Source organism: Oncorhynchus kisutch, linkage group LG10, assembly GCF_002021735.2.
Source record: "Oncorhynchus kisutch isolate 150728-3 linkage group LG10, Okis_V2, whole genome shotgun sequence".
NCBI classification, from domain to species: Eukaryota; Metazoa; Chordata; class Actinopteri; order Salmoniformes; family Salmonidae; genus Oncorhynchus; species Oncorhynchus kisutch.
Genome location: NC_034183.2, coordinates 44,358,664 through 44,369,792, shown reverse-complemented (window position 1 = coordinate 44,369,792; position 11,129 = coordinate 44,358,664).

The following is an 11,129-nucleotide window of genomic DNA, read 5'->3' as shown; positions in this document are numbered from 1 at the left end:
TCACATCTCCAAAGAGATGTGACTTAAACTAGGCAAGTCAGGCGGAATGATCCACTTGCATAACACATACATACATCCCCATAAGGCAACAGCAGATATAATGTAAACCTAAATAGGCACTCTCCTCCTCATCCTTGAATTCAAGTAGGTCTTTATCCAGCAGAGGAAACATCTGGGAAGGGGAGGAAGGGTCAATGGCTCTAGAGATAACCCTAGTGGCAAGGGAACGGATGCATGGAATGCAACAGCATCCACAGAGAACTAAAATGGCAGCGAACACCGAAATGGATACCAAAATGGAGGACACCAGGGTTTTATATTTACCAAACGCACTCATCCAGGAGTCCCACATCGAGGTATCCATCCCAGAATGAGATTTCATTTTACCATTAAGCGTCCTCAAACCTTCTAGGGCCATGGTCAAGCTACCATCGGAGGCTGTGTTACTAGGGATGAAAGTGCAACACTGTTCACCAAACATAGTACAAGCTCCACCTTTCTCCGCCAGTAGCATATCTACTGCAATGCGATTCTGGAATGTCATAAGAGAAGTTGCAGCCAGGCTCTCATGCTCCATACCGTTATCACGCACCTGGCTCCTGTTATCTAACAAAAGACCGCTTGTTCTCGCAACCCCACGCTCTGAATGTGCCCTCCCTTCTGTATATATATTTTATTTTCAGCATGAGAAAGTCCCCTGGCCCTGACACTTTTAACAATGTTTCAAGTCAGCTATGTTGCATAACACTTGCATACATCAACACAAGCCAACAGCAGATAATATTCAATCATATATATGGTAATGGCTATAATGTAAAACACAGGAACCAATAATCCCTCTTTTTCACACCCCCCAGGGTGTGAACAAAAATTCAGCAATGAATCATATAACAGTCACAGAGTTTAAAATACCTTCATGTCAAAAGAGAACAGCTCATTCAAAAACAGAACAAAAAAAAAATGGTGTGAAATTTAAGTCCCCCTTTTGACACCCACAAGGGTGTCACTTAGCAAAAACAGGATAACACTTTATTGTTTATTGACATGTAAGATACCGGATAAAACTTTGGTCATGGAAAACAGAGTAAAGCAAAGCAAAGCATTATTATAAACCATCTGGTCCTCTCAGCTACTCCTATCCTGCACCAGTTGGGCTTCATGCCACCCAGGGACTCGAAACCTTCACAACAGGGAGAACAAACATACTGGAAAGAAAACCCATCATAAAGATGTATAACAAGGAACTGTGGTGGTGTAAGATTTATTCTACTACCTCGCCCACAGCATACCATGGGTCATCCTCAGTCAGTCTCATCCTCCCCTGAAAGCATGCTTCAGTATCAGCATCTCCAACTGGAGCATCAAGCAAAGGCATCATCATGCCTGAAGCCTTCACCACATCTGTAACAGACTTCTTGAAACACGGTATGATGCAAGCAGCACAACACGTCAAATAACAAAAATAAGGGTCAGAAATCCAGTAACCACCATTCTAGTGTACTTACCAAAATCAGGCTCCCACTCAAGAGAACAGGCCAGACTCCTCCACCCCCGCCATGGTCCTCATCTCAGCAGATAGTGCATCAAGCCCACTAAGGGCCTTAGATATACTACCATCTGGACTGGTGTTATTAGGAATATACGTGCAACATTGTTCACCGAACATCTTGCATACGCCCCCCTGACTGGCAAGAAGCATATCCAAAGCAAGTCTATTCTGTCTGGCAACCCTAGATGTGGCCTCAAACTGTTCAGACATACCAGTGAGTGCATCACGGGGGTAATTAACAAAACGCTGTTGATCATAGTAGATGTAATGAATCCATGCAGTCTGTCTTGCATCCACCATGGCTAGACCTATAATCCATCATTCCTGCCCAAGGCCTGAAGCTCATGAGGAACCCCCATCGGCACTCCTAACAGGTTAGTGTGTATGTCAACTACATCCTCTGTCCATGGAGCACTACTTCTATGTCTCCCATGGGATGGAATGTTTTCAGGTCCCCTGGATACAGAACCCAACAACTGTTCAGCAGTAACATCAACAATGGTCAGTGGAATTATCAAACTGGTCAGAGCACACGTACCTTGCCAGTCTCCTCTAAGAATGAGTCTCAGCACTCTTTTGGGTCCACAGATCCACCACACATCAGCCAGACCACTAGTTTGGTTTAGGCCTGTAACTGGCCAAGTGGAATTAATGGTTATGTTACTACTGCAATCAGCTTCAGGCAATCTCCCATAATCAATGCCATTACCTGTACCCGTGATGCAACTGTAATTGCCCCCATATGCCTCAACACCCCAAGGGGCCCGATGAGGAGGTACTGTAGGAAACACAAGGCTCAAAGAGGAACAGAGAGTTGAATTGGCCTCAACCAGGTATAAACCTCTCAGAATACACAACCACCCCTCTCCTTCTCCTATAGCAAATGGGTGTGTAGCCAAATGGGTGTAAACAGGTCTATCATGACCAATGTTTCATGTAACTCATGCAGTCCTTTCTTTTCAGGGTCTTAACTGTATACCTCATATAAGAAAGCCACAAATTGTCCCTACCAATAACACCAGTCTCAGTGCCTAATTGATCAATAGCTGAATAGTCTCTAACATTAATTACCTGAATGGGATTTTTTAACAGTGGTGGCAGGTTCGGTCCAGGGGTGGTAGAAGAGTGTGTCTGGCCCTGGTTCATCTGGGACCTCTGGTTTTGGCAGCACCTTAATAGAAAACACACCCATCGTGTCTGTCCCGGTCCTTTGTAGTCCGAGGGTGTAAGTGCCTGCATCAGAGAGCTTAATCGTTTTGATGGTTAGCAAGATTTCATCACCTTTACAAAGTTCAACAGTGCTCCCAGGTTTTCCCATATCATGGAAAACCTATCCACCTTTGTGGGATCCCCTCTGCTTTAAGGATACCCTCTCTTCCAATCCCAGAACTGTCCCAAGTCGGTTATCCTGTAATCCCCATACGGACACCCTCCCAATTTAATATAATTTCATTTATAATTTTCGTCCACTTGTTCTGTAGACATACATTCAGCATTCCACGGGTCAGAACCTGGAATCCGCTGGTACATCACCATCGATTTCCATCGATTTCTCCAGAGTCCTGGAAATAAGGCCTCATACACAGGGAGTTAGACAACAGCCTCATAAAACTAAAACAGTCACACAGGTGAATGTAGCCCATAATACAGTGATCATAATATTTTCCCCATTTTCTAAACATACTATCAAACCCAATTAATCAGAGAAGTATCCACCCCAGTGTTTTCTGTCAACCCGTGAGCCAGGGTGGTCAAACCAGCTGAGGCTTCGGGTACTGATTCATCCGGAGCTGTGTTATTTGGGATGTCACCCACGATAAGACAGCTCAGACAAACAGCTTCCATGTGAAGCCCCACCCTTTCCCCGAGAACACATCACTTAGCAAGAGCCAGACACATCTTCACTTCTATGAACAAAAACAGGGGTGACAGGACAGGGAGGATTTTCTTCATTCGAGAGATGGCCCCCGGAATTCTGTTAATTCCAGTTCTCCTCTCGAACACTGTTTATTGTTCGATAGTGTCAGTGTGTCTTACCCTCCCACCGTGCGATATGAATCGGGGTAGCTCTTTCAGCTAGCTGTCACCAGGAGACCTTGGTATGGTCCCCCCAACAAGCCTCTGGGACTGGATTGAGTGACTTCACCTGTAGTTCACCTATAATGCATAAAATGCTGGACATACAGGCTTGGTTAACAAACAGTTTCTCATGTTTTATCTGATTCTATCTTTAACTTCTATGCCCATTTGTTAGCTACATTTTTAAAAATATTAGTTTCTTATCCAATAGGCCCCATCCTATCCTAGACCACAATTTACCTATCCCCCTTTTGATACCTGGCTTTGCCCAGGTAACAACCTTACCTACTCTAAATAATGACTTAGGTAAGATTAGTATATTATCCTTCTGTTCTGACATTATCATGTAGGAGCGCCCCTTTAATTTTCCACATGTCCAATTCTCCCTTTTGTCTCCACTCAGTGACTGTTATCTACACACTCCGTTATCTCTGCTCGTCCTGGCTCCCTTCTAAAACTTCTCCTCTCTGCTTCTCCAACCGTCATGGTCTCTGCAGTGCGGGGGAGGGCTCATCTGTCTGCCTTTTCCCATGTTTCCACATTTTAACTAAATGTCTCACTGTTTGGCTTTATCTAAACTCATGGATTTTTATTTTTAGAAAAACATGTCTATGGAGGCAATTACTAAAGTCTTTATATAGGTTAAGTAAACTCCACTATAATTAAGTTACCTTAAAAAACAAATTAAATTTCCCCAAAACTTTTTTTTTTTTTTAAACAGTATTACCCATGACCACAAATGTATTATTCAAATGGCACCCCCTTGTGGCTGATCAGACCACCCGAGAGAGCCATGAAATCCGGTCACGGGTTACACCATCCCCCCACATTCGTGTTCCATACCATATTAGACATATTAAAGAACCCTTTATCCTTAAAATAAAATAAAAATCACTTGTGTAATTAAAACTCATAAAATAAAAAACTCATAAAGGTTCCATATGTGAGCGTGCCTCTTTAAAATATCATGTCTCTGGGAACATGGAAATCCCCTTAACCCAAACATTTACTACAAAAACAAAACCTAATAATTATGATAATCCCCTCAAACTCAAATAATTTGTCTCGATGTTTCATGTCTTATTCGTGTTTCTCCAAATTGTCTCCCCAAAATACTTCTTAAATACCCAGCCATTAGACAGACACACACAACTGAGATAAATGTGCACTGTCCCTTTAACATAAAAACCTCAGCCTGCAATCCACTCTGCGGGCCTTTCATTGTTCTCCATAATGAAAACAGATTCTAATGTTAGTATACCTTGACCTCCTGTTTAATTTCAATGATGTTATCATCTGAACAATCAAACCAAAATCAATACCCGGGAAGTACTTGTGTAAATGAATTAAAATAACTAAATAATTTGGTTAGAACACCACTCCCGTCTTACATCGACCACACCCTTCGCCCCGTACCTAGTGTACAGCTTATCTATTACTCAGTGGCTCAATTAATGTTTAACGTAAGTATGTTCAGATGTTGATTATGTAATTCTACAACATTAGTATAGTTCAAACCTCATAATATAAATCCGCAAAAAGAAATTTGCGTTAATAGAGTTTAACACTCTTTCCAACAGTCATGCACCCCCCTCAATATTCTATGGTATAACTCTCATCAGCAAGCCTGCGACTTTTTCAACATTCTCACCGGTTCCAGCTCCAACTGAAATACCTAATGTACCACACTCGCTTTGTCCCCGACCTCATTCATATCGATATTAGTCCCCGACTGAATATCAAGCGTGTTTCATGCACAGGATTTGATTCTTACAAATCTTCATTTACGCCAGTAAGCAGACCAGTGGGAGACGCAATGGCCCCGCCTTCTATTCATTCTCTGTTTGGTCCCTTGGTTCTTAAATACATGGTTTTTATTTCTTTCAACTTCCTTGTCTCTGGCCTCCTGCTACGTCCCTCTCAACTCACATTCCATTGTTTGCAGCTGGGTCCCTGTTGGCGGCCACCCCCCTAGATAACCTGCTTGTGTCCATCTTAACTTCAATCCCTCCCAAACTTTCTTTATAGGCGTCCATCGTTCCTTTCCCCCTGATCTATATTCAATTTTTTGTTCTAGGAACTCATTAAACCTCAGCTTTGGAGTATTGGGAGTCGCCATTGTGAATTTGCTTTAAACGTAATTTAATTTAATTCAATCGGAATTTAATCGTAGTTTTAATCGAAATTCTCTCCTTCTATCTGAATATAGTTAGCATATACTTCGCCCGACGTTGATTAATACCCACGATGTATTCGAAGAGACACTATTGCTCGTACTCTGCCTTATCTCAGAGCTTCCCCTTCGTATATTCAGGTTGAGAAAAAACGCATGGGCTGGTATAGCATTTGTGGAGCGCACAACCAAGGGATCTATTCGACTATTTAGTCTCAATATTTAAATATTATATTCAGTTATTATTTCAATTATACATCAGTCATTTCGTTCCTGATTATACATTTATACATGTACCTATTAACATAGGTACATACAATATAGAAGTTTCGGATTTAACCAATATCCCTTATTATAATTCTATCTCTCTCCCTCTATCTAACCACCAACAATCTTAATGGAAACAATTACAACCACATTGCATTTTAACATAACATAAACAGTTACAAATAGACAAAACAAGACAAAACAACACGTTATATCTCTGACCCCTGAAAGCCGATCCTTATCAGTGAATTTCTATCAGACTGAGCCGTACCGGGCCACGGGATAAAATTACAATTTATCCCCTCGGCGCCAGATTTGAAGAATAGTAATTAGCTATCCCCTACTGATCTCTATTCCTGATCCCTATCGAGCTGACCCCTATCAGAATTATTACACATGTCCGACCCCTATCGGTGAATCTCTATCAGACTGAGCCGTACCGGGTCACGGGATAAAATTACAATTTATCCCCTCGGCGCCAGATTTGAAGAATAGTAATTAGCTATCCCCTACTGATCTCTATTCCCGACCCCTATCGGAACTATCAAAGACAAAACAGTGATCACTCATCATTGAAAGCTAGCAGACTGTGCTGACCGGGTCACGGGTCCCAAAATTACAATTTGTCCCCTCGGCGCCAGAGTTAATGAATAGTAATTAGCTATCCCCTTACTGATATCTCATCAATGATTTAAATCACACCGGCCGTCGCCGGTTCGTTACTACATATGTTCACATACACTGTTATTTCGACTCGTCAGCAAATTATACATTTACACAAGAATTCATACTTACTCGGAAAAACTGATAAAAATTTGGACAGACTTTACGACAATATGCAAAGTTTGATTTAACAGGCTTTTGCTTACCTTATTTTTTTTATGGTGCACCTTGAAATCAGTTTTCCGAGTTGAGCAGAATTGTTGCCCTCCCCCGAAAGTCTTCACCCGTCTTTTATTTTTATTTTTTATGAATCGTCCTTTCACCAACTCGCCTCCCCCACACCCAAATCAACTCACTTCGACTGGATCGTTAGTAAACTATACTCTGCTACCATTTCTGTTAGAAATTGGATATGTAGACGGGCGAGTCGGTCAAGGATCGATTCAGACAAGGTGGTAAATTGTATGACAAGCTACAGTTTATTCAGAGTGAAGATATCTAGAACAGCGTAATTACGGCTCTCCCGCTGGTTCGTACGGAAACGCAGACGAAGAAGAGGCCGATACAATCAGTACACCACTTATATATAGAACAGAAAGTAGGTTGATTCTGGAAGATCGGATCTTTGTATTGGTTCAGCTGGGGTGTAGTCTGTAGTCTTCCGCCATTGGCTCAGTTGTCTGTCCGTCATCGTAGAATCCTCTTCGGGCATTCAACGTTCAGCTACAACGGAGATCATGTGTGTGTGCGCTGGTTTTGGCCATTAGTGTAATGCGGGAGCTATCCTGTAGGGGACCCCACAGGCTCAACTCTGAGTTGTAGCCCCCCCTTAACAATAGTTTGGTCACCTACATAAGAAATAGCATTTCTCTACAGTTGTCATATTGGCAGGTTTGCTGGGAGACAAAAACATTTAGATAGCATCTAGCCTAGTTTTTGATATGCAGTGCGGTCTCCTCGTAATGGACAGTGTCGAGTGACCTGATGAGATGGCAAATTTTTCTAGCTATGCCAGGCAAATTCATGCATCATCAGCTCATTGTTATGGATGTATCTGAATTAATGTCAATAGAAAACAGCTACGTTGCTGTTATTCTGGCCCAGATGTCGTGACTGTTTTAAGCCGTAGCTTGCTGGCTAGTTAGAAAGCAAGGGAAATTAATTTTGCCAGCGAGCATACCAACAGAACATAATGAACGAACGACAAGGTGGTGTCCAAAAATATCGAACTAATTGAACGAATGACTGGGTTGCATCTTTAGCAACCAAAATATGAGAAAGTATGAATTTGCTTATGTAAATGAAAAGACAAATAAAAAAAATGTTATTTCTACCGGTAAATGTGTGCTTATAGTATTGTTTTATTTGGCAACTCTTTTCAGTGGGATAAACAGCTTAGACCAGGTATTCCCAAACTGGGTAGTGCAATGCGGTCGGGTGTACGCCCCCCCAAAAATGTGATTCACATTTTAAAAAAAATATATATATATATAGAAAAACTCTTTTTTTCCTTTTTCAGGACCCTGTCTTTCAAAGATAATTCGTAAAAACAGATCTTCATTGTATAGGGTTTAAACACTGTTTCCCATGCTTGTTCAATGAAACATAAATTAATGAACATGCACGTGTGGAACGGTTGTTAAGACACTAACAGCTTACAGACGGTAGGCAATTAAGGTCAAACTTATGAAAACTTAGGACACTAAAGAGACCTTTCTACTGACTCTGTAAAACACCAAAAGAAAGATGCCCACGGTCCTTGCACGTCTGCGTGAATGTGCCTTAGGCATGCTGCAAGGAGGCATGAGGACTGCAGATATCGCCAGGGCAATAAATTGCAATGTACGTACTGTGAGACGCCTAAGACAGTGCTACAGGGAGACAGGACGGACAGCTGATCGTCCTCGTATTGCCAGACCATGTGTAACAACACCTGCACAGGATCGGTACATCCGAACATCACACCGGTAGATACAGGATGGCAGCAAAAACTGCCCGAGTTACGCCAGGAACGCACAATCCCTCCATCAGTGCTCAGACTGTCCGCAATAGGCCGAGAGAGGCTGAACTGAGGGCTTGTAACCCTGTTGTAAGGTAGGTCCTCACCAGACATCACTGGGCACAAACCCACCGTCGCTGGACCCGACAGGACTGGCAAAAAGTGCTCTTCACTGAAGAGTTGCGGTTTTGTCTCACCAGGGGTGATGGTAGGATTCACGTTTATCGTCGAAGGAATGAGCGTTACACTGAGGCCTATACTCTGGAGCGGGATCGATTTGGAGGTGGAGGGTTCATCATGGTCTGGGGCGGTGTGTCACAGCATCATCGGACTGAGCTTGTTGTCATTGCAGGCAATCTCAATGATGTGCATTACAGGGAAGACATCCTCCTCCCTTATGTGATACCCTTCCCTGTAGGCTCATCCTGACATTCAGCATGACAATGGCACCAGCCATACTGCTCGTTCTGTATGTGATTTCTTGCAAGACAGGAATGTCAGTGTTCTGCCATGGCCAGCAAAGAGCCCGGATCTCAATCCCATTGAGCACATCTGGGAACTTGCAGGTGCCTTGGTGGAGGAGTGGGGTAACATCCTACAGCAAGAACAGGCAAATCTGTTGCAGTCCATGAGGAGGAGATGCACTGCAGTACTTAATGCAGCTGGTGGCCACACTAGATACTGACTGTTTGTCTGTGGAACTTGTTCAGTTTATGTCTCAGTTGTTGAATCTTATGTTCATACAAATATTTTCACATGTTAAGTTTGCTGAAAATAAACGCAGTTGACAGTGAGAGGACATTTCTGTTTTTTTGCTGAGTTCATATACACTACCGTTCTGACTAACTTCTGATTGAGGTTTCCTTGTTTTTGAAAGCAATTTTTTTGTCCGTTAAAATATCATCAAATTGATCAGAAATACAGTGCAGACATTGTTAATGGGTGCGTTCTCAGCCCTTTCCTGTACTCCCTGTTCACCCATGACAGCATGGCCATGCACGCCTCCAACTCAATCATCAAGTTTGCAGACGACACTACAGTAGTAGGCTTGATTACCAACAACGACAAGACGGCCTAAATGGTCCACCCACACAGACAGCGTGGTGAAGAAGGCACAATTAGCGCCTTTTCAACCTCAGGAGGCTGAAGATATTTGGCTTGTCACCGAAAACACTCACAAACTTTTACAGATGCACAATCGAGAGCATCCTGTCGGGCTGTATCACCGCCTGGTACGGTAACTGCTCTTCCCACAACCGTAAGGCTCTCCAGAGGGTAGTGAGGTCTGCACAACGCATCACCGGGGGCAAACTACCTGCTCTCCAGGACAACTACACCACCCAATTTCACTCTAGCCACTTTAATAAGTAAAAATTGGATGTAATAAATGTATCACTAGTCACTTTAAACTATGCCACTTTATATAATGTTTACATACCCTACACTACTCATCTCATATGTATATACTGTACTCTATACCATCTTGCCTATGCCATTCTGCCATCGCTCATCCATATATATTTTTATGTACATATTCTTATTCATTCCTTTACACTTGTGTGTGTATAAGGTAGTTGTTGTGAAATTGTTAGATTACTTGTTAGATATTACTGCACGGTCGGAACTAGAAGCACAAGCATTTCTCTACACTCGCATTAACATCTGCTAACCATGTGTATGTGACAAATAAAATTTGATTTGATTTGAAATTACTATTGTAGCTGGAAACAGCAGATTTTTTTAAATAGAATGTCTACATAGGCTTACAGAGGCCCATTATCAGCAACCATCACTCCTGTGTTCCAATGGCATGTTGTGTTAGCTAATCCAAGTTTAGTATTTTACAAGGCTAATTGATCATTAGAAAACCCTTTTGCATTTATGTTAGCACAGCTGAAAACTGTTGTTCTGATTAAAGAAGCAATAAAACTGGCCTTTATACTAGTTGAGTATCTGGAGCATCAGCATTTGTGGGTTCGATTACAGGCGCAAAATGTCCAGAAACAAAGTCCTTTTTTCTGAAACTCGTCAGTCTCTTCTTGTTCTGGGAAATGATGGCTATTCCATGCGAGATATTCAAAAGAAACTGAAGATCTCTTACAACGCTGTACACTACTCCCTTCACAGAACAGCGCAAACTGGCGCTAACCAGAATAAAAAGAGGAGTTGGAGGCCCCGGTGCACAACTGAGCAAGAGGACAAGTACATTAGAGTGTCTAGCCTGAGAAACAGATGCCTCACAAGTCCTCAACTGGCAGCTTCATTAAATAGTACCCACAAAACATTTCCTCTGTCCAGTTTCCGTGTTCTTTTGCCCATCTTAATCTTTTATTTTTATTGGCCAGTCTGAGATATTGCTTTATCTTTGCAACTCTGCCTAGAAGACCAGTGTCCCGGAG